The 24,077-nt window shown below is 43.5% G+C and overlaps 1 protein-coding gene across 1 annotated transcript in view; it reads right to left on the bottom strand.

The window, feature by feature from the left end:
* CTNNBL1 (catenin beta like 1) overlaps nt 1-24,077 on the bottom strand; it is a 167,702-nt gene that overhangs the window by 29,810 nt on the left and 113,815 nt on the right. The gene's annotated exons all lie outside the window — the stretch shown is intronic.

Genomic DNA, 24,077 nt, shown 5'->3' with positions numbered 1-24,077 from the left:
CTGCTATGAGATGAGTATATAATGAACAAACAAGACGTGTTCTGTCAAATCCTCAATTTCCCTCATACCTTCCCCAGGTAAATATCCTGGAATTCAGTAAGAGATGCGACAGGGCACCAGGGTTATCGCTGCCATTATGGTGCAGCTAAAACTCCTCCAAGTTTGAAAGCAGTTGGCCAGTAAGTACTTCAAAATGGTAACGATGCTTTTTGAGTTCATATAACCCACAGGCTTCTATTATGAGCTACTATTTTTCTACCGTGGGAAGAAGAGGGTAATTGAAGGGTATATTATAGGCTTCAGCTGTGAAGAGATTCTTTTCTTTAAAAAGAATTTTTAAAAATCAAGAATAATGACCTTGAAAAGGAGGCGGCAGAAGTCTAGTCGTGGAGAAATGACAGAGGGAAGTTTATTTTGAGATAATGCCCAGAGCGTAGGCAACAAATACTCTATCTGAAAAGTGACTGAAGAACATCTTCACATGTCAAACTCCCCTGGAGTTCTCAAAAAGTCACCTATTAATTAAAGCCCCCAGTAGGCATTCACCACAGCACAGATACGACTGTTTGCCCCTCATTTACGTTGGAAGCATTCCCTGCCTCTCCACATCCCCAGTCTCGTACTGCCGGAGGTCGTCCGGCATCCTGTCTTCTATCCACGGTCACCTCTCTGGGAAGCCCCACGCTAGTCCCACTGCTTTAAAAACCACCTACACGCTGACGGCTGCCAAAATTGGGTGTACCGGCCAGTCCTGTTCTCTGAAAGCAGACTCATGTGCTCACCTTTCTCCCTGCTCTCCCCACGTGGCTGACAATAGGTCCTTTAAATTGAACACATCCCAAATCCAGCTCCTGATCTGCCTCCTCAAACCTGTCTTCCCACCTGGTTAATGGCAACCAAGTTCTCCAGTTCCTCAGGCTGAAAGCAGTGGAGATGTCCCTTATCCTCTCCTTCTTCACAGCTCTCACAGGAAAACTTATCAGCTTTACCTTCAAATTATACCCAGAATCCCACCTCTTCTTCCTGCTGCCCCCGCAGCGGCTACTCAGGTCCACACCACTGTCCTCTCTTGCTTGGAATATTCAATTCAATATTCTCTGCTTCCACCCTTGCTCCTTCTGGCCCCATGTCCATAGAGCAGTCAGAACGATCCTTTAGGTTAAAACCCAAAGTCAGAGCCCAACATCTCTCTGTTTAAAGCCCTCTGCTGGCTCCCCAACTCATTTGGACTAAATGCCGTTTCTAGCGTCCGGTGAGCTCCTGCTCTCGTCACCAGATTATCTGCACGGTGCCATGGTCACACCCAGTTTTACCCAGTTGCCATCTTCTAGATGAGGCTTTTCTTTGACCACCCCATTTAAAAACGCAACACCCTGACACTACCTAGTTCCAAGTCTTAGCTGCTTTATTTTTCTCTTCAGCATAATTACCTTCTAAAACACCGTATTATTCATTCATTCATTCATTCTGTTCAGTCTCCCTTCAATTAGAATGTCAGTTCCTTAAAGGCAGGAATCTTTGTCTGCTTTTTTCATTGGTCTATCCCTCCCTAGTCCCCAAACAATGCCCCAGGTTTACCCCAATATCTCTCTTTCAACTCTTGTGTGAAGTTGAGATTGAGGTGGTATGATCTCCATCTTGAACAAAATGAAGGGAGCAGAGAACAGGGAATAGGATGGGATGAGTGCAGAAAGTGGAGAGTGGACAGCACAGGACCCGTATTCACAAGAAGGCAAAGACTGTCATGGAACCGAGGGTAAGGACAGTGAACCAAACAGCTCAGCTCGGAGTGAGAATGTAGGATAAGACGAGGCCGTCTTTCGAGGCACACGTCAGAGAAAGTTCTCTGACCTCTCTGCATGCCAAGGAGAGAAGAGAAGGGCAGAGTAGGGGACATAATCAGTTCTCCAATCTTAGGCTCTGATCTCTTCAGCTGCTGAGCAGATGTGGGACCCGCCATAATCAATGCAGTGAACGCTAACAGGCTCAGTTCTGAAACTTTGAAATTACTCAGCATAAAAAGTGGCAATATCTCCATGTATACATATGACAATCTGACAACCACAGAGGAAGAAACAGATATCAGCCAGAGTTCTCATAGACTGTCTGGGCCAAACCTCTCATTGTATAGATGGAGTAAAGAGCACAGGGACTGGTCTGCACAGCTAACTGGTGAAAGAGGCAGAACTCAAACTTCAGATGACTCACGCCATCATTCACTGCTACTTGCTTATCTTTGTGCCTGGCAAGCACCTGCAGCTTGGGGGTCCCCAAACAAACACCACATCATCCCTAATCTTAAGGAGCTCCTTATTTAGTGCAGAAACAAAACAATGGTAAAAGGGTAGTGTGACAAGTCCCATCACTGAGGTAGGCACAGGGGACCTGGGGAGCACAGAGAAAGGATATCTGACCTAAAAAGATTCCCACTGGAGGTAACAAACAACTGAACATCTTCAAAAAGTTCCAACACAACAGCTTTGGCTGACAACCAGGTAGAGAAGAGGAGAGAGCAACACAGGCGGACGGAACAATATAAGCAAAGGCCAGTTTGGAAAGAGTGTCATATCCACATGGAGGAGGGGAGGCCAGTTAGGTGGCAGAGGGTAGATCATGAAAAAAAGTTGCAAGAATCCACCCATGAATTTCAAGATGGGGAGAGACAAGACAAAATGTGAGTTTAGACCAACCCTTAACGCTATAGAGTCCTGTTAGAGATGAAGATCAGGAAAATGTTTCTCTTTCCTGATGAATTTTTTATGCTTATCAGGGTTCCCTCTTTGCCTGGCTACTGGGAAGCTCAAAGATGAGTTTCAGCTCACCCATAGGAAGCAATTTCTTTTACTGCCTTATTAGGGATTCCCACCATGATCCACCAATTGATTTTAAAATAAAAGTAAGGGGGTACCTGGGTCACTTAGTTGGTTAAGCATCTCCCTTTGGTTTATATCATAACCCCATGGTGCTGGATCTAGCCCCATGTTTGGTTCCCTGCCTGGCTTCTCCCTCTGCACCTGCTTGCATCCTCTCCCATTCTCTCAAAGAAATAAATAACATCTTTAAAAAATTAAATAAAATAGAAGTAATGGATACACATGGTAAAAATGAGACCATACACAAAGGTATAAAACACATTCAACAAGTATTTATTGAACACCTAATATTTGTCTTTTCCCATACTCCTGTCATCATCCTTTTCTTCTCTCCCAAGGGGAAAATACCTATAAGGTATCTTGTGTATATTCTTAGAGGAGAGGGGAAAAAAATAATATACACACATAATAGTAATATACATACACATAAGATGTAAAAATACACATATATATGTGTATATATATATATATATATATATATATATATATATATATATATATATATCTTTCCATACCAGTACACACTTCGTTTTTTTCTAATGGCTATCTAGGATTCCACTGACCTTATTTATCATAATTTAACTAGCATCCTGCTCAATCATGAGTATTTTAGGTGGTTTCCAGTTTTTGGTTGTTTGTTTTGCTTTTGCTGTTAGAAACAATGCTGCACCAAACATCCATGTACACATATTCTGGCATGCGTACTTTTTTCCTGGCATTAATACACCTTTGTATGTGTATTTTTTAAAAAGATTTTATTTATTTATTTGACACAGAGAGAGAGAGAGATCACAAGTAGGCAGAGAGGCGGGGAAGCAGGCTCCCCGCTGAGCAGACAGACCCATGCGGGGCTTGATCCCAGGACCCTGGGATCATGACCTGAGCTGAAGGCAGAGGCTTTAACCAACAATGACCCACCCAGGTGCCCCACTGCATGTGTATTCTTTTTTTTTTTTTTTATTTGACAGAGAGAAATCACAACTAGGCAGAGAGGCAGGCAGAGGGAGTGGGGGAGAAGCAGGTTCCCCACTGAGCAGAGAGCCCGATGCGGGGCTCAATCCCAGGAACCCGGGATCATGACCTGAGCCAAAGGCAGAGGCTTTAACTCACTGAGCCACCCAGGCGCCCCTGCATGTGTACTCTTATGGCAAATTCCTGGCAGTGGAATTGGGTCAAAAAGTATTCAAATAGAATATGCTGAAAGACGCTGACAAGTTATTTGCCTAAAAGGTTGTACCAATTTCATGTCCACTCTCAGTGTCACACACACACACACACAGAATGGAAGCAAAATTTTATATATGTATATACTATATATATATATATATACATATATGTATATACAATAGATACACAATACATATATATATATATATATATATATATATGTATTTATACTCTTACATATAAAGAGTATCCGTTTTCCCATATCCTCACTCAGTTTGGATACTATCCAACTTAAAAATTATGACAACTTAGTGGGTGAAAAGTGGGATCTTCTTCTGATTAGCATGTTTTTGTTCTTGTTATGAACAAGGTTAAGCAGCTTTTCTGATGTTTACTGACCGCTTGTATTGCTTTCTGGGTGAACTGCCTGGCCTTATTGCCAATTTGATTCCTATGAGCTCTATATAAATTAAGACTCTCATCCTTTTGTCATATACGCTGCAAATATTTTCTCCAGTTGGGCATTTATGTTTTGACAAATTCTTATTCAAAGCTAAGGTTTAGTATCACCATACTGTTTTGCTACAAGTAGCTTCAAATACCTAGTTGAAAGTAAGTAGGGTACAATAGTAACTGTCACCAACTGTGTATCTGTGACGGTAGACTTGAGTCTGTACACAATTTTCTCACCGAATCCTCACTACTAAGCCATGAGAAAGGTACCATTCTCACCCCTCTTTTATAACTGGAGAATCCAAGGCTCAGAGAGGTTCATCAACTTACTTAACGTCATGTCCATCAGTCAGTGGTGGGAACTAGGTCGGAACCCAAGATGCCTGACTCTAAACAGTAAGCTTTCCTACTATGTTGTTACATGTTTTCCGGATATAAAAAGTAACCATCAGAGCTTTTAAAGAAGATAAAAGAACCAGAAACTGAACCATGCAAAGCCTGATGATGTGCTTCACGTGGGGATCATTGTGTCCAAAAGACTGGCACTATGTAAACGTGGATTTAAAAAAAATTCAACAATTTTGATGAGAGAAAATGAAGCAACAGGCCATATGGAGTAAGACGTGAATAACAACCCCTCTTCTCTCCTACTGAGTTACTCTTTCCAGAGGTGATTTCTACCAGAGTCCAAATAAAGAAGAGACTTTGGGTTTTAGGCAGTTCTGCAAATACTGAACCAGAACTTCTCAAATTTCCCTTTTAATCTTGCTGATTATGATGGAGGGTAAAGAGTTGCAAGAGAATGTTCTCTAGATATCCGAACAAGATGGGAGGGTGGGGTGCCAGTAGAACAGTGAGGCTATGAGGAGCTGTAATTTTCAGAGAAGAAAATGTAATATACAGAATAATCATCTTTTTTGGCACTAGATCATATTAGCATGCATTTCTACAGCTCATCCCAGCCCGGAGCGGGAGATACCTTGATCTATTGCAGAGTATATACTAAGAACAAATGGCATTTAGCTATTTGGGATTTTAAGCAAAGAACAGGTTGTTAACTTCAGGCAACCTGAAGCTGCTAAGGTATCTTAGGTACCTTCTGTCTTTTTCTCTCTGGGTCCTGTGGTTGGCTGTAGGTCACTGGTGCCTGACAGATAGGAAAACACTTCAGCTACCCCAAGTTTTACACACACACACACACACACACACTCTCTCTCTCTCTCTCTCTCTCTCTCACAGTTTCATTAGCCACTAATAAATGTAGCCTCCCTAGGAACAGATTTCAGCCCAAGGTGGTGTCAATTTTTCATGCACCAAGAAGATGGGGAGAGCTGCTGGCACAGAGAGCAGGGGAGATAGATAACAGGTTTATCTGCTGGCCAGCACCACTCAGCTGCTCTGTCATTTCGACAGGATAAAATGGAGTCAAAGGATGGCTATAGAGCTGTCAATGCAGATGGCGTGGATGTGGTGATTCACACTGCAGAAAACAACCTCTAAGGCAGGGTCCGGGGAGAGCAGAACACACACACGAACACACACACACACACACACACACACACACACACACACGGCAAAGGAAGCCACAAGGCTCCCTAGAGGGGAAGGCCAAGCCAACCTACAATTTCGAGTCACTCGGTAGGGAGGCCGGGGTCTTGGTGGAATATTCCAGAGTCAATACTGACACCGTGTCAGTGTGAGCCCCTGCCTGCCAGTGCCCCGCTCAACAGACAACTGCCAGCCTCAGGCACTAATCAGTGACACTGCTGTAGAGGGGTGGTTCTGGCCCCTCTTCCTAGCTTTAGGGGCCTCTCAAGGGTGATTAGCAATGGGTTAGACCCCTGGGTATCTGCAGTTTGATTCTCTGGGGTCAGTTTGAGTTCTGTCATTTTCAGGGCTGGAAGGAGAATTAGAAATCTTTGCTTCAACTCCTCTGGAATTTTGAGTATAGACACCATAGCCCTGATAAGGGATGTGATTTGCTTCAGGTCAAAAGGACCACTGGCATCTAGATCTGCAATTGATCTTTTTAAAAAATCACAACAGAAACTTTCGAGAATCTGATGAACTCTTATGCATGCTATCCTTTGCAAAACATATCATATACAAAATGTAACACTTCCATTGAATTTCAGAGTGTTTCCATCTCTTGGGGATAGCTCCTTGGTTAAGAACGCGTGATCTAGTATACCCAGATCAGAGGTCTTTCCAGAATGGAACTGTGGCAGTCACTCCAACTAGCCTCGTACAGGGTGCACTGTCTTTGTAAAGGAGGAGATGGACTAACATGTCTCATCCTCAGTCTTAAAAAAGGGTGGTTAACACCTCTCTCTGTGAGGAGAGCTCCTTATCCATAGATAGGCCTGTTAACAACCAGGCCTACTGGTGGCCCACTGCTGGGACAGACGCATAGGTACAGCAGGAAGTCTAACTTCCAGGACCTGCTCTAGAATGGCCAACAATTAACTAACCTTATGTGGAGCTTTAGGATCAGACAGACTTGGATTTGAGTCTTGCATCAAATTTGAGTCTTGTATCAAATGAGACAGGTGCACAACAGGCACCCAACAGACATTCGAGATTTTCTGTGCTGATGAGGAACATGGCAAGACAGTCTCCAGCCCACGTACCTGTCGCAGATCACCACCTAGCGCCTCCCACAGTGCCTCCTGGTCGCGTGCCTGCCACTGAACGTGTTTCAGTCTGCCTGTGCCACCCTCGCTAGCCTTGCCGAGGAAAGAGGAACTTAGGTGGCCTGACTTTCTCAGCTGGTGGGGTTATCTTCTGTAACTTGAGATTTGTTCTAACCCTAAGATGGTGCAAGGCCAACTTCACTCAGACTCTTTAATCCTACAATAAATTAAAATAAAGTGCTTGTGCATGACTGCCTATACAGCCAGATAATACAAGTTCTGGGAGACCTGCAGACAGCCCTGCAGTGGGCGGTGGCTATTTACTAGTAAGCTGAAGGACACAGCACAGAGAAGCAGAGATGGTCCTACCTTTTAATAAAAATAAATGTACTCGGCCACAGTAATCATTTGCCTTTTGATCTTGCTGTAGAATTGAAAACACAGCCCATGATCTGTAGAGGAAATGAAAAATACCTTCTCTTTCATGAGTTCTGTGAGCACAGGATAATTAATTACAGGGCACGAAGTGGTGCATACACCAGCTCAAACTTCTGGGCACCTACTATGTGCCGGGCAATGTAGCAAGTGCTGGGACACAGAGAAGAAAGAAGACAGACCACCCTAAAGAAGCTCATCATCCTAGGAGCAAGGCTAAGAAATAAAGACCTACCATCGAGTACATGAGTGTGTGGTACACGTGGAATACGCAGAGCACACATGTGAAGGGTCCCTAACTCAGTTGGGGTAGGGGAGGAAAGAGGAAGGAATGGGCAGGGCTGGCTATTTCTGTCATTTCGCATTCTCAGACTCCTAGAAGTGACACAGAGCTGGGTGTGTTACATAGGTAAGTGAACGGCTGTGAGCTCATAGCTTCAAGCTCTCTGTGGGAAAGGGGATAGAGAAACAGAGGCCAGGATTTTGGGTTCTATGGACACATTTAGTTCCTACAGGTCTCCCAAAGTAGGGATTGGAGTGGGAGGTGGGGAACAGGGGGAAGGAGATGACAGGGAGCACAGTGTCAATCCCTAAATGACTTCCTTACCATTCTGTGCCAAGAGAAAGGTCTCCAGATGTCAGAGGTGTCCTGCTTGCATCTCTTCAAGTTTTGGTTCCAGGAGGCCACCAAAAGGGAAGAAGAGGCACTAACAACCTGAGCTGGGCCACAGGAGGCAGCTTCCAGGGGTCTTAGACACAGGAACGGACACAGCTTCATTTGTTTATTCATAAAATAGAACCCTACAATGTATAAGATACAGTGTTTGGGGACAAACAGACACCGACTCTGCCCTCCAGGTGCTTGCAGTCTATCAAGTCTAAAATTACTTGACAGGAAGTGGTAGTGATGAGAAAGAGGCAGAAACTGAGGAGGCAAATAACGCTGCTAGCCAGGGTGTCTGGGAAGACTGGTGGGCAAGATGCCATGTGAGCTGAGCCTGGGAGAAGAGAAGAAAGCAAGAAAAGAGCTTTGAAGCGGAGGGGAGGGAATGGGAACAGAGGTATTCCAACCAGACGGAAAGCGTGCATCAAAGGCGTTAAGCTGGAATGCGCGGGTTATGGACAAAGAACTGGGCAAGGATCTGTGTGGCAGAGGGAAGGGAGGATGAAAGGTGATGAGGTTGGAAAGGTGGGGGCGGAGTGCAGATCATAGATAAGTACAAATGCTGGACTATGGACCATGATCAGTGCCCTGCTAGCCTAGTATCTAAATACTGGCCCAGCCTGTGTGGTTGGACAATGAATTCAGGGCTCCTCTGAGGTGCATCCAGCTTCAGAGCCTGCACCTGCCTTCCAGAAGCCCAAATGGTTAAGAAAGATATGGGTCAGCTACAGCTCTATTCTTAGGATGGAAATGGTCTCTGTACTTCAACCATCAGGCCCATGTCTTGACAAGATCTTGCAGGGCCACTTTTAAATTCAAGGCCATGCAGCAGGGCTGCCTTTGTTTCCATGGAACATCTAAGGCCATTAGCTCTTTTGTCTTAAGGAGATCATACAGAAGTGTTCTTCTCTTGTTTCTAAAATTAAAACCATCTCTGTTTTATTGCCTATCCTTGCTGCCCACCTGTCCCTGAACTCCCTCAAACAGACAGACATCCTGCTTCCTGGTAAGACTCTAGATGCAAACAGGATGTTTAAAATACCCTAATTAAACCGACCCCGACTCCAGCAGTAGTGTGCTGGAATACAGATTAATCTGCTTCATGCACGGCACTAGGAGCTGAAGTAGCAGGAGGCCCTGTCAAATCAAGCCACAACATTACACTCCTCTGCCTTTATTATTATTTTTCCCTTTTTTTACATTCCATTATAATGGACATCTGCTTAGCAGGGGATGTGGTAACCCAAGAAGAGTCACGCGCATGTGCTCAGCCACTCCCGTCGAATATTGATGCAAGTCAAGTCAAACACTCTTCTTGAAACAGATGGATCTGTGTTAGCATCTATATATAGCCCTTTAGACACATACATACAAAATGCATACATTCCTATTCTTCATAAACATTTACTGACTCCTGAATATGAGGCAGGCCCTGGGTAGAGACTAGGGACTTAAAGAGGCAATCAATATTTATTGTAAACCTACTATGTGCCTGTGTGTACTCTGCATGTGTTACTTCATTGAATTCTCATAACAATCCTAGGAAACATGTTTATTATTCTCCCCATTTTATAGATAAGAAACCAGAGACTCAGCCAGGGAAAAAAGTTTGCTTCCCAGGGTTTCACAGCTAGGAAGTGACCTAATTAGTTCCACTATACTAAAACTTGATTATCTTCCTCATGAGTTAAAAATACCCCATAAGCAGATTTAAAAACCATTCAACCTCACTAGTGTTGCAGATAAAGCCATGAGGTAGTTTCATGTGATGAAAATTTCACAACAGTTGATGCCTGGAAGGCTGCAGGGCAGTGAGTTCCCTACGCTGCTGGCCACAGGAGTACTTGGGCCGCAGCACGGAAACCACCGCTCTGCCGTATGAGTCTTCGCAAGAGATGGCAAGCGCCTCCCAAGTGGGGGCCACATCATACTCGTCTCTACACCTTCAGCACCCAGTCTTGTACCACAAAAATTCAACTAGTACTGAATGTGACATCCTAAGAGAACACCATGGTTTTAAGAGTTAGCTGTCAGAGATATCTATGCATAAAAAAGGAGCAACTGATTCCCTGCGAGGGTCTGGGTCAATCAGGGAATTTTCAGAGTCTCCTTTGAAGACTGAGGAGGAATTTATCAGAGACACAAAGGAGGAACACCATTCTAGACAAAATATAAGAGGCTGAAAGGCACGGAGGTGTGAAGGAGCACAACAGAGGACAGGCTGCGAGGGTGGGTGGTGGGGTGTAAGATAAAGCAAGAGAAGCAGGAGCCCTGCACACTCAACTAGAGGCAGGACTTTATCCCATAAGACCTACAGAACGCAGGATGGAGAGTAAGTAGTATGGTCAGACTTATGTTCCAGAAAGATCATTCTGGAAGATTTACTAAAATGTACACTGGAGGGGAAGCAGGAAGAGATCCAGATCATTACAGAAACATAGGAAACAAATGCAATAAATTGCATTTGGGTATATCTAAGAGCTACTTCTCTGCAAGCAAAAATCAAAATAGTTAATGGTCTTTCAAAAACAAGCCCAGTTTCCTTGCCCCCTTCCGGAGGGAAGAAGTAAAATATGATATAAAGAACACCAGAAAAGACTTAAGAGACAGGAATTTCTAGTACAAACTTTAAAAAAAGTCTTCTCCTTGGCTCTGCAGAGGTCTCTTGTCCATCTACTCTCTGGGCCTCAATATCCTTGTCTGTAAAGGAGAGAAGTAGTCTAGATGACACACAAGTAAGGTCTTCCCTTAACTGAATTACAAGATTCTACTTATCAAAATGAGATGTGAACTACCAAGTGGCCCAGCAATTCCACTCCTAGATAGTACTCAAGAGACAATGAAAACACATGACCACAAAAAGACTTGGACACAGAACATTCTACAAAAACAACATTCAGGTCAGCTGCACTCGTAATGATCAAAAACCTGAAATAGTTTGGCAACAGAAAAAATGGAAAAATGCGCCCACACAATGGAATACTACTCAGGGACAGAAAAGAACAAACTATCGATGCACTGGACAGCATGGGTGAATGTCAAAAACAGTCTGCTCAGTGAAAGCTTTATCCCTAAAGGGTATCCGCTGCCTAAGCCTGCAGACACGGAGCTCTAGATGAGGTTCACCTAAGATGCGGTGAAAACCTCAGAACCGTGGATGACTTTGTGAGGTGGGGGAGGGCTTGACTAGGGAAGGGCATGAGGGAACTTTCTGGGTAGTGAAAACATTCTGGACCTTGACAGAATATGTATCTGTCAAAATCTGCCAAACAGTGCACTTGAGATGTGTGCATTTCACTCTATGTGCTTTTTGTTGTTGTTGTTAATTGAACTCTAGGCTATTAGCCTACTCCTAGGCTAATACTCCTGCTTAAGTGTTTAGGGTGAAGAGTACTGATGTCTGTAACTTATTTCCTGCATCAAAAAATAAAATGAATGGATGAGAGAGATGGACGGAAGTGACAAAGCAAATACAGTAAAATGTTAACTATAGAATCTAGGTGGTGAATATGTGAGCATTTACTGTACAATTCTTTCAATTTTCCTGTATATTTGAAATTTTCTGTTAAGAAAATACTGGGAGGAAGAAGGCAAGGGAAAAAAAATGAGAGATGAGCACTTGGGATATAAATGGGATGAGATTCCTAAAGGTTATTTTTCCAAAAAGTAGTTTTTAATATGTCTGTTGTTTGAAATTTTGAATGCATTTTCCATTGAAATAGGCCCACTGAAACCCATTTAACCTGAAATATAGCCAAAATTAATTCAGTATTCTCATTTTTCAGTTGCGATGAGATTCCACAAACATTGCCTAATCACCTACTGACTGCAAAGCAATATGATAGGTGTTGCTTTTGGTTGATTTATTTTCTCCTCCCCATGGGATTTCCCCCTCCTTTCAGAGCTTGAGCACCAGTATGGGTTCAAAAAAGTGTTTAAGTGCTAGCTTAACTAATTTACAGCCTTGAATCTGTGGGAAAATAGGCCTTCCAGCAAGAAAGGGATACATATGCTCCAAAAGTACTTCTTTCTGCTACACAACTATTCTCCAAGGGCTCCAAGTGAAAAGAACAGAATGATGTGGTAGCTAACATTCCGTCTCAGGGTTTGAGGGGAAAGCATGAAGCTCCCTAGGTCAAATGTTTGTGTATCAGGGAAAGCCCGTATCTCAGATGTGTTGAAAGGGAAGTCCATGAAGCTGTAAGTGCCTGCTATGTGCATACCCAACCATCTCCAGTGGAAAATGACTCCAACCTGTAGTTTTTGATGACTCCTACAATGTGCTGTGTCAGTGCAATCACCCCATCACTCTAGTGGCGACAGTGGGCACTGGGAAATGATGCTGGTCCTGGTGGGCACCATGAGGAATGAACTGGCCACCAGTGACTTCAGGAACTCTTGAGAAGGCCTGGACTATCTCTACCCAAGAGAGATGCTCTATGCCAACTGGCAGCAACCTGACTAGTTAGGACTGCCAGTTACCTACCCATTTTCTCTGATTCCTTACCAATAGAACCCATATTTATCTGGTAATTTACCCAGCTTAAAAAAACAAAGGCAGAAAAACAAACGACAGCTTCCCTTATAGCTAGGTATGACCTAGCTTGACCCAAGTGACCCAAGTGACTCACTTTGGGTCAAGACTTAAGACAAATGGGGAAATGGAACTTCTGGGAGGAGATATGTCTCCTTCTGCCCTGCTCCCTCCCCTTTTTGCTTTTCTGCAGCCTGGAATATAGCTACAGTTACTGGAACTCCTTGATCAAGACCAGGAGGCAATCTTGAAAACAGAAGCCAGGCACATTTATATGCGTTTGGGATGAACTAATAAGGAAACAAATATCCCTGGCCCTGTGAGAAGGACAGCAGAATAGAATAACAAAAGGAACCTGGGTTCCTGATGACATCTTAAAGCTACCAGTCCAGTCCTGATCTCTGGACTTCTTTATTTGAGACAAAAATAAATCTCTAGTGATCTATTTTATTTAAGCCACTGTTATTTCCAATCTCTGTTACTAGCAATGAACTGTAGTTCCTAACTGATAACACTAATCCGTTAAGTTCTTTTCTAGGAAGTCCGAAGAGACACTGTGTGCCTAGAAGTCAGGGATTCACTCCAAGAAAGCTGAGTATACAGTCCCACTTGTTTTGGGGGAGCTAGCCACACATCCCAGTGGGGAAAGTCCTAGAACCAGAGGTAACAGCTAGTAAGAAGGTATGTTCCCTTTTTTCTCTGCCTCCATGTCTCGAAGGTTCTAAACACTTTTCCTTTATATTCTGGAGAACTTGGCTGGAAGCACTAACATGTTTTTGTTTTGTCATCCTTGTAATGACAGAAATAAATGCCTAGTGTTTCAGGACCTCTGTTTTCTCGCTGCATTCCTGCCAATACTTAGGTTGGTAGCACCCACACCCGGCAGCAGTATTGGGAAGAATTGGTCTGAGAAGGCCTGAGATGGCCCGGACACAGGGTTTCTGACTCCCAAGACTGATACCTCCAGTGATGAAGACAGCTGAATGTCAGGTGTGGCTGGTTACAGCTTCCTTTTTCATAGCGCATCACTTTTAGGGGTATTCCCCTAAGTGAATTTAAACTGATTCTGTGGCCTAGAAGCTCTCTTGGGTCTGAAAAGGGCATGATCTTTTACCATCATCTTTACCATCATCTTCCTACCCACACCCAAACAAAAACATAGAAACCTTTAGATCCTAAAATGAGATAATCCCCCTGAATGTGTGTAGTATGATTTTTTTTTTTTTTAAAGAGTCCTTTTCAATGGTTAGCTTACTATATTCTCAGACAGTCCTGAAAGTCTGGGAAGGCTCAGCACAACCCAGGCAGTTTTTTTGGATACCTGGGTTTGGACATATCTGGGGCTAAGTCTGGGTACCAGAATTCCCCCACATTCTCTCCTCTCCACGATCGGATCTGTCCACCATTCCAAGTCCCGCTTTCCAAGTACCCCGCCTGCCAAGGCGCAGCAGAGCTTATCATCACAGCCCCAAAGCAAGGGCGGTGTTCTTGCACTCTTGAAAGCCATCCCTGGATGCCTGCTTTAGATTAGAAATTCAGTTTAGAAAAGAAAAAAAAGAAAAAGAAGAGCCTGTTTTCAGGGCCTTCAGGGAATGATCTAAACCTAGCTCTTCACTCCTTTCATCTGCTTCACCAGGCCTGCCTTAGCGCTCTTTAAACAGCCACCGGCCCCTCCTCCCATTCTTCCACAGTTAGCAGCCTGGCCCTCCTTCCAGCCGCTGCGGCCTTGCCAACTGCTGCGTTTCGCACACTCTTCCTCCAGACTCCGGGGCTTCAGCTGATTTCCACAGAAACCAGAACACCCTGCTTGCAGACCCAAGGCGGCCTTATGTTCATTTTCTTGAAGTCTGACTTCTTAACCTTCTTCCATCAGCCAGTAACACCACAGAGCGAGAGGACAGGAGCATCTTGGTGTCGCACTAACGCAGTACTTTCATTTCCAGTTTCAGGCTAACGAACTAAACTGTCCTCCAGTCTTGCACACACAAAACCGCTGCAAAAACAAGTTGTGATCTCTGTGAAGATGGTTCCTGATCATATTCTAACAGGGACGAGGCCCTTAATAAGGAGGAGAGAAGGGAAGCTGCTTAATCTTAAGAAACACTACACTCGTGAACAACAACTCCATGCTCTGGTTAGTAAGAGGCTATCATCAACAACTGGCAAATAGATGAAGGTGGTCTGCCACCCTCACTGCCTCACACACACACCCAGTGCAACCAGCTGTCCAATAAGAATGATGGGCCTGAGAGGTCAACGTGACTTTCCCAAGGGGTCTCTCTCCGGAGGAAAAAAGCATTTATTAGTGTTATGTGCCAGGCTCCTGTGCTAGGTGCTTTACACACTCTTTCTCACTTAAGAATCATGACACTCTTGGAGTAGAATATTCTCCCCATTTTATAGAGGAGAAAAAATAAGGGGCACTGGGGTTAAGTGTCTTACCCAAGTTCCCAGAGCTAGTGAGAGTCTGAGACTGATCTGACCTCCAAGGCTAGCTTTCTTTGTTTTAAAAGATTTTATTTGTCAAAGAGAGAGGGGGAGAGAGAGAGAGAAAGAGCAAGCACAAGCAGGGGGAGTGGCCCGCAGAAGGAGAAGCAGGCTTCCTGCCAAGCAAGGAGCCCGATGTAGGGCTCGGTCCCGGGATCACGACTTGAGCTGAAGGCAGATGCTTAACCGACTAAGCCATGCAGGCAACCCCCAAGGAGGCCAGCGTTCTTTCTGTCACCCTAAATCTGCCTTTCTAGTGGTGAACTAAAATTACTAGCACCCAAATTTCCAGGGTACTGCTTAGCAAACTAGTTGTGAGAAATAAAAAGAGAGCCTGTTTTAAACCTACAAACTGAACCGCCAATGTCCCTTTGCTTTATATAAAACAGATGGTTTCTGGCAAAAACTGACTTCAAAGTAATTTCTGTGCAACAAATCCTACTTGTTTACCACTGTGGAACCCAAGATGCATTCCCAAGGAAAGAATTCCCTTGCCTGCTTCGTCATAAGTATTTGGTAAGGGGGAATGATGAGCGGCCTTGGCGGACACTTGGCGTGACAGCAAATCAGCAGCAGTGTGTCCTTGCTGGTCCTGGGACTCCAGAACTCCCCTCAGCCAAGCCACGTGATCTTCCCTCCTCAGTGAGACACCCCCAACAGGCCTCTGACGTCACTCTGGTAGCTCCTAGAAAGTCTGTGTGGTAGAGAGGGACACACACTGGCACAGGGACAAGGAAACATTTTCTTCTCTAGCATGATACTCATAAGCACAGTAATAATCAGAATGGCACTCTTCCTCTGGGACCTCAGTTTTCCCAGCTGTCTTTTGAACAGTGCTCCTAGCCCTCAAAATCTACAAAATTCTTCCTTCTCTATGTCAAAAGGGAGAATCTTTCTCTTTTGAGGGATCTTCCACATCCCTGTCAGAATATGATCAGGAAGCATCTTCACAGAGATCACCACATATTTTTGCAGTGGTTTTTTGTGCAAGTTTGGAGAAAAGTTTAGTTCGTTAGCCTGAAACTGAAAATGAAAGATTTTCTCTTTTGACATAGAGAAAGATGTTGAGAGAAAGATTCCACTGTTGGAGGCAGTCTGTAATTTTTATGTGTGTGCTTGTGACAAATGAGGGGTGCTACCAGCATCTCTGGGTGGAGGGGAGGCATGCTGCTGCACACCCTATAATAATGCACACGACAGCCTCCCACCACGAAGAGCTACCTAGCTCAGAGTGTTAGTAGTGCCCAGGCTGAGAATCGCTGCAATCTAAGCTACCTCTAACATCTAATAATATGACACTACACTATCAACAGATCCTTATGTTAGAATATATATATTCTAGCTAGAAAAATGCCTACATCCAGGGCTCTCATTCATCTAAGTTATTAATTTTGTAAATTACAAATTACACACACACAGTGAAATTATATAATGTCCAGTGTTACCTTAAAATATTCCAGGGGAATGAAATAGGTTTGGCAAATGTTAATCACAGAAGTTGGGTGATGGGTATATAAAGCTCAAGGTATAATTTTCTCTACCTTGTGTTTTTGGAATCTTTCATAATATCATTTTTCTTCTTCTTCTTCTTCTTCTTTTTAATACACTCTATGGCCAACATGGAGTTTGAACTCAACCCTGAGATCAAGGGTTGCTTGCTCTACTGACTGCGCCAGCCAGGTGTCCCTGAAATCTTTCATAATAAAAGTGTTTTTTCTTCCAAGTTAGTTTTTATTCAGAGGGATATAAAAGATCAAAGGGATTCTACCCCTTCCTCCGCTTCAGCTTGAGACCTATCCTATGGCTGGGCAGAACTCATAAATGAATGGAAACAAGCCAGCCAAGACCACCACACATGAGGATGTAATTAGGAGCCCGAGAAAGGGACCAGTCTGAATACAAATGTGGAAAACCAGGGAATGGTTCAAGGAGGGGGGAGGTTTGGGGGAAATTCCAAGGAGTAAGTTATCAGTCCCACAGAAAAGGAAATAAAGGAGTGTCTCGGTCAAGGGAAAGCATCAAGTGTCAACACATGGCGGTCAAGACACGGAGGAACTACAATAGTTCAGGCTGGAGACCGGGCAGGGATGAGAATGGGGAATGGCAAGAGAAGACCAAACGGGCAGGTTTTCTAGGTCATGCTAAACAATCTGGACTTTCTCCTGGACCTGCACGGAGAAAGCAGCAGCACAGTCCTGTGATCAGATGTGTTTCAGAGGTGCCTGAGGCAGTTCACCTGTGCTCTGGAAGAAGCAAAGATGGACTGGAGAGAAGCAAGGATCCCAAAAGGGAGTCTGTAAGAGGAGAAAAATGTTATCCTCATCTGAGAAAGGAACTAAAAGGGAATGGGGGTTAGTGTGGACTTACTGGAATTATAATGAGATTAACTTAAGGAGGTATTTATGAATATAACTAATACCATCAATTAACTGCAAAGACACTGAAAGAGAGGTATGCCTTAAGGATACCAAAATAGGGATTAACAAAGAAGAATCTACAAAAGGGCTAGAAAAATAAAATAAATTTAGTAGATTTATCAATGATAGTCAAGGAGGACAACAATACAGGGGCTGTGGCTCTTTCCTTTCTCAGTTTTTGAAGGTTTTAGGCACATTTAAGAGCTAGGACCCTGTGTCTAGGAGTGCCTGCTCTGGCTGGGTTAGGAGAAGGCTGCCCTGGCCCAGGTCCTCTGCCCTCTTGGTCACCTCAACTAGCCTTGACAAATACAGTCAGCAGTCTGGTTCACTGTGTTTATTAGACTCTAACCCTAAGACCACAACACCGAATGCCTGCCTCTTCCAGAGCCCCACACCACAAGCTCTGGTACCCTGGTATATGCTATTCCCCCACCTCAAAGCTCTTCCCTTTCTTGTCCACTTGGGACATTCCTACTCACTTTCAACCTACATTGGGATCAATGAAGGTAATTAATGTGCCTAAGGTTACTGTGATATCGTGATTTATAGTAAGATACATATATTTGGTCTTTGTCCCTCTTTCTGCATAAAATTCCTAAAACCTTTGCAATTTCCTAAGTGAAGAGAGCCATAAAGGTATCTTTTGTTTTTTTAATTTGGTGACTTCCCGAATGCCCTAAGGGTGAGGGGCTGATTGCCAGGAAAACCCATCATGAGATTAGAGGGTTATAACTTTCATTCCCAACCCCAGATCTCCCGGGAGGGGAGAAAGGTTGCGGGTTCAATCCACCATGCCTATATAGGGAAGCCTCGTAATACCTAAAAGGACAGGTCTGGAGAGGTTCTAGGCAGGTCAACATATGGAGGTGTTGGGAGAGTGGCAGCTGCAGAGGACATGAAAGCTCCATGCCCCTTCCCCATATCCTGCCCTGTGCAGCTCTTCCTCTGCTGTCCCTGACTCATTCTTTCATATTTAACTGGTAACCTAGTATGTAAAATGTTTCTCTGAGTTTTGTGAACTGCTCTAACAAATTAATTGAACCAGAGGAGGGGGTCCTGAGAACCTCTGATTTTAGAGCCACTTGGTCAACAGGTAACAACCTGGGCTTGTGAATGGCATCTCATGGAGGAGGGTAATCTTGTAGGACTGAGCCCTGAATTTGTGGAATGTGAAGCTGAAGCTATCTCTGGGTAGATAGTGTCAGAACTGAGCTGAATTCTTATTGGAAACCGTGCTGGTGTCCATGAATTACTCATCACTGTGAGGAACCCCCCTCCATCACACTGGAAACTGAGTCTCAAAACACAATAGTGTGGCATTTGAACTCAAGTCTGCATTATGTTCTTTCTATAAGGCTATTCTGCTATTAAGAACCATGCCAAGCTTCTGGCTCGGAAAAACATATCCAACTTAATATAAAATGTACAGAAAAAACTTAATTATAATAAGCATCATTATTTCAAAAATTTAGATTGACATAAAAAAATTTCACATCCCACATTACAAAATATACCCATCCCTAAAAATAAAAAAAAAGGAAGAAAAAAAAGAAAAAATTCACAACCCCCATTACCAGATACCAAAGCACTCGTTAATAGAACTTTACAGCCATGCCAGTATTATAAATTTTCCTATTATATTTCTAGAAATAACTAAAGTTACTGGATTGTTGCTTTGGTGATTAAAAGTCATTTAACTTCTTGGTTTTCAGATGTCTCCTTGGGAACTGAAGCACAGGGTCAAGAATATGGGCTTTGTGTTCCAGCAGAGGTTAATTAATTAATTAATTAACTTTTAAAAGATTTTGTTTATTTATTTGACAGAGATCACAAGTAGGCAGAGCAGCAGGCAGAGAGAGGGGAAGCAGGCTCCCCACTGAGCAGAGAGCCAGAATGTGGGGCTTGATCCCAGGACCCTGCGAGGTCAGAGGCTTTAACCCACTGAGCCACCCAGGCGCCCCCCAGCAGATGTTAATTTAAACCACGTGCATGATTTGAAAAAGTACTTAACTTCTTTGGGGCTGTTTCCTCAGTCATGAAACAGGCTAATGACACCCCACATGGGGCTGATGGTAGGGACACTGATAGCACGTACGCGCGGGAACACAGCCAATACTCCCTAAACATGACGCCACTGCTGCCTTGGTCAGCAGGAAAATCGGCCTGTTACCGAGGCTGGCAAACATTGTTATTCTGCAAGCTTGCCAGCCAGCAGGTGTACTTAACAGAGACATGATTTATTAGTAATCAATACATTTAAGAAAGTTGTAGGCATATTTTTTAGTGATTATCAAAATGATACGCTTAATTTATTTTATGGTAACCCTGCAGCAAATAGGGAACACATTAACAATCATTTTCTTTCTATTTTGGAGCCAGGGACAAGGAAGAAAACTATTAAAAGAAAAAATATATATAAGGAATGTAGAAGAGACCACGGAAGACCATGTAACACACACCTCCACACTAGACACTGCATCATTTTATGGTATACAAAGCACTCCCCCCATACATTATCTTAAGCAATTCTCACACTGAAATGTTACTGTTTTCCTCCTTAAAGGTGGGGAAACAGGTTGGAAGGGGGCAAACTACTTAACCCAAGTCACAGAGCCTGAGCCTCAGTTATGCCAGAAACATAAACACAGATCCCCTAACCCAGCCCAGGAGCTTTTCTAATAGGCTACTTAAGGGATTTAAAGTTACTATGCTCACAGAGGCACCCAGCTGCAGAAAATCACCCCCATGCCCTGTGACGTGATGGTTCACAGTAAGACTACCCAGCCCCATTCCCAGTGGTGATCTCCTCAGCCAACACTCCTACACTTTAATAGACCCACACCTAAAAGAGAAAAGAGCTGCTTCCCTTGGACCTGATACCCGAGAATAATTTCTGTTTGGGGATCTTTGTTTGGCTACCAGAGAAGAATGTTCAACATCTTTCCAACCTCCTTCTTATGCTAATTACAGCTCATCAGCATCTGGACACCCACAAGCAAAATCAATCTGACTATAAAGGCAAGCCAAAAACATTTCTTACCATAAAAAACAACAAAAAAAATACAAACAAGTAAGACTGCAACATGATTAAATACACAGAGCATTTCCCCAGCAACCTGCAGGCGGCTGCACGTAAAAAATTCACATCCAATACCCCAAGAGTCCGGGAAGGTGGACACTGACAAACACGGAACACATGTAACTGTATTCTTTATGACCAGTGAAATGTATACAAGTTTATTTTCAGTTTATCCCCTTCCACATTATATCTACTGCTAGATGCCAACATGTCTAACACATTCAAATAGTCACACAATAAAAAAAAAAAATACCATTTAAAGGCCTCTTCACTTCCCCTTACACTGTAACCAAGGGACCGCAGACGTGTTAGCCTTCAGTCAACGCCTCATTTCCTTACCATCCTGAAGTCCCAGCACATTCACAATCCTTGGAAAAGCCAACATCACCACCTAAGCACAGCTTACCTTTCCAAACTATCCCCTCCACAAGCTGATCATGAAACCTAAAATCTAGCCTGCCTTCTACAAATATTGTCTAGCTTTCTAATTGTATTAAAAGACTCACCCCCACAAATAAGCCCAAGACACATTGAGTAAAAACAGCAGGTTACAAAACAGCACACACACCATGATTTCATTTATGCAAAATTATATGCACATACACACAACCCCTACTCCTAACAAAGATGTCTGAATGGTGTCCATGATGCTTCCAGTAATTAACTCTGGGTGGTGAGACTGGGGTGATTTTTACTTTCCCTCCATCCTTTCCACAATGCTTGAGTTTCCTACCTTAGGTTATTCTATTCATACTCAGAAAAAGCAACAAAGCCATTTTTAGCAAGCCTCCCCCTAAGACCCACCATGTCAAGAATCTTCACTTGGCACAGAGGGAAAGCAAAAAGGAGGCTTATGTACGCTTCTACTTCTAGCCAGTGGTTCTCAGAACTAGCTAAGCAATGGGCTCGAAGCTGTTTAAAAAATATAGAGGCTTGGAGTCCCAATCCTCAGAAATTCTGGAAGTGGGGCCCAGGCATGTATATTTTGTCAAAGCTCTTCGAGTGATACTGATCAGTGGGGGGTCAGAAACTACGGATTTATGTCTCATTCTCAAAAGGGGCCCCACGGAGGGAGAAAACAGACCAGGGCTGAGTGAAGTATTTAAAGGCAGGCAATTGCCAGGGAAGCGGACAGGACTGTTTAGGAACAGAAATCAAAGGCTGAAGGGGTATTGAGCTTCAGGTCTGGGAGGCCATGAGGAGAGAGGAGACTATCAGTAGGTAGATACACTTAAAGCTGGAAGCCAAGAAAAGGTGAATAAAGTATGACAGAGCAAATGTTCAGGATTAAGAGACAGAGGACATTTATGCAATAGTGGGGGGCAGGGCTACTGAGGACTTAAAGAAACTGAATAGGAAAAGGCAGTGGGCAGTTTAAATTAGGTCCGCTATAGGTGAGCAGCCCTGATTTATGATTAAAAGAAGAACACTGATTCAATTTTTGGAAGCCACAGAAAAATCCTAGCAAAGGCCATGTACTATGCTCTGTGATTTTCCAAGACAACAACTTCTCTGTGCCTCAGTGTTTTCACCCGTAAAATGAGGGAAATTACACATGTTTCATGGGGTTATTGTGGGTTATTAGGTGAAATGAGATAATGAATGTAAAAAGCTTCCAGAGTACTCAGAACACCAAACACTCCCAAATGATAACATTAGGAAGCTCATTTGACTAAAATAATGTTTCGAATTCTAAGAAACCAGAGCCCTCAGTGCCTGGCCCCTAGGTTACTTCCTCATTTTGGCACCACTTAAAAATGCTGGAGAAATACCATAAAAAGGTTTGGCTACTTCCCTACTGTTGCTTCTACATTCCTGGTATTTGTCTTACTTCTATGAAGGAGATGCATTGCATACAAAACTAGTTCTATAAAATTTAATCGAGATTATAAATGAAAACTAACAGAGTTATATTGACAAAATAATAAATGTACTGGTGGAAAATTCTATATCCAAAATACAAATTCAGCTAATGCTGTCACTAGAGAACTAAGTTTCTACCTGGCAAAATGAAAAACACAAAAGAAAAACAGGAGGGACTGTTTCTCCTTCATCCTCTCCACTCAGATTTGTGCCAAATCAGCTGAGATAGTCAAACAACTAAAATTACTACTATACCATGATCTGTAAAAATTTGGGGGAGTCTGTTTCTTAGTATAACATAATGAAATAATATAAGAACAGCAACAACCACCAACATCGATGAATGCTAATTATATGCCAGGTAACGTCCTAAGCATCTTACACGAATTTTAACTAAGTCAGTCCTCATAACAGCTCTACAGGATCCTTCAAGGTCTGGTTTCTGCTTAACTACCTCATCTCTGCCTCCATGCTCTTGTCACCAAGGGCTGGTACCAGACTGTTCTCAGAGGGTACTCCTGGGAAGCCTAATAAAAATATAGATCTGCCAACATCAGGCAGACTGGTGAAACCGGGAAGTATGAGAAGGTGTCCCAGAAGAATACATTTGAAACAAAATTCCAGATGATTCTTACAGACAGCTAGTTTTAAGGCTCAGTACAGTCTATCCCTTCCAACTTTTATTTATACGTGCTACTTTATTCTTTCACCTGGCTTACTCATACTGAACACTGGCTCAAGAGCCATGTACGTGACATGGAATGATTTCTAATACCCACTTGCTCTCTCACCATCCAGGACAGATGAGAGAAGCCCCTGGTCCCTGCTCCCACAGTGCTTCACGCTTGCTTCTGCCTTTAACCTTGCAATATAAATACAGGTTTCTATGTCTCCCTAATTGAGCTGTGAGCTTGTTCACTGTCCATCTACAGCACCAAGCCTGGCACAAAACAGGGGCTAGTGATCTGTTAATGAAAGAATGAATGAAGCCTCACTAACCTACCTTCAGGGCTCTTATCCATAGAAACAGACCCTCTACATGTGAGTCAAACTCAAATAGAAGGGTCTGGTACCTCATTTGAGACATGATATATATATATATATATTTATATTTTATTTATTATTTGACAGAGAGAGAGGTCACAAGTAGGCAGAGAGGCAGGCAGAGAGAGAGGGAGAAACAGGCTCCTCACTGAGCAGAGAGCCTGATGCAGGGCTTGATCCCAGGACCCTGAGATCATGACCTGAGCCGAAGGCAGAGGCTTAAACCACTGAGCCACCCAGGCGCCCCGAGACATGATATATTTTGATGGGACTAGCATGATCAGGATTTTAACTGAGGCCCCATGTTAAAAGGCCATCAAGATGAACAGTGGCTGTTCTATTTCTTTGGAAGCCTTGCTGTGACCCAGCTTGTCCATACATGAAGTCCTGGTCCATAACTGGGCTTCACACCCATGAAAGTTAATGAA

The sequence above is a fragment of the Meles meles genome, chromosome 16 (assembly GCF_922984935.1).
Source record: "Meles meles chromosome 16, mMelMel3.1 paternal haplotype, whole genome shotgun sequence".
Taxonomy (NCBI): Eukaryota; Metazoa; Chordata; class Mammalia; order Carnivora; family Mustelidae; genus Meles; species Meles meles.
The sequence above is the reverse complement of the archived record's forward strand: the minus strand, read 5'-3'. Positions and strand labels throughout refer to the sequence as shown.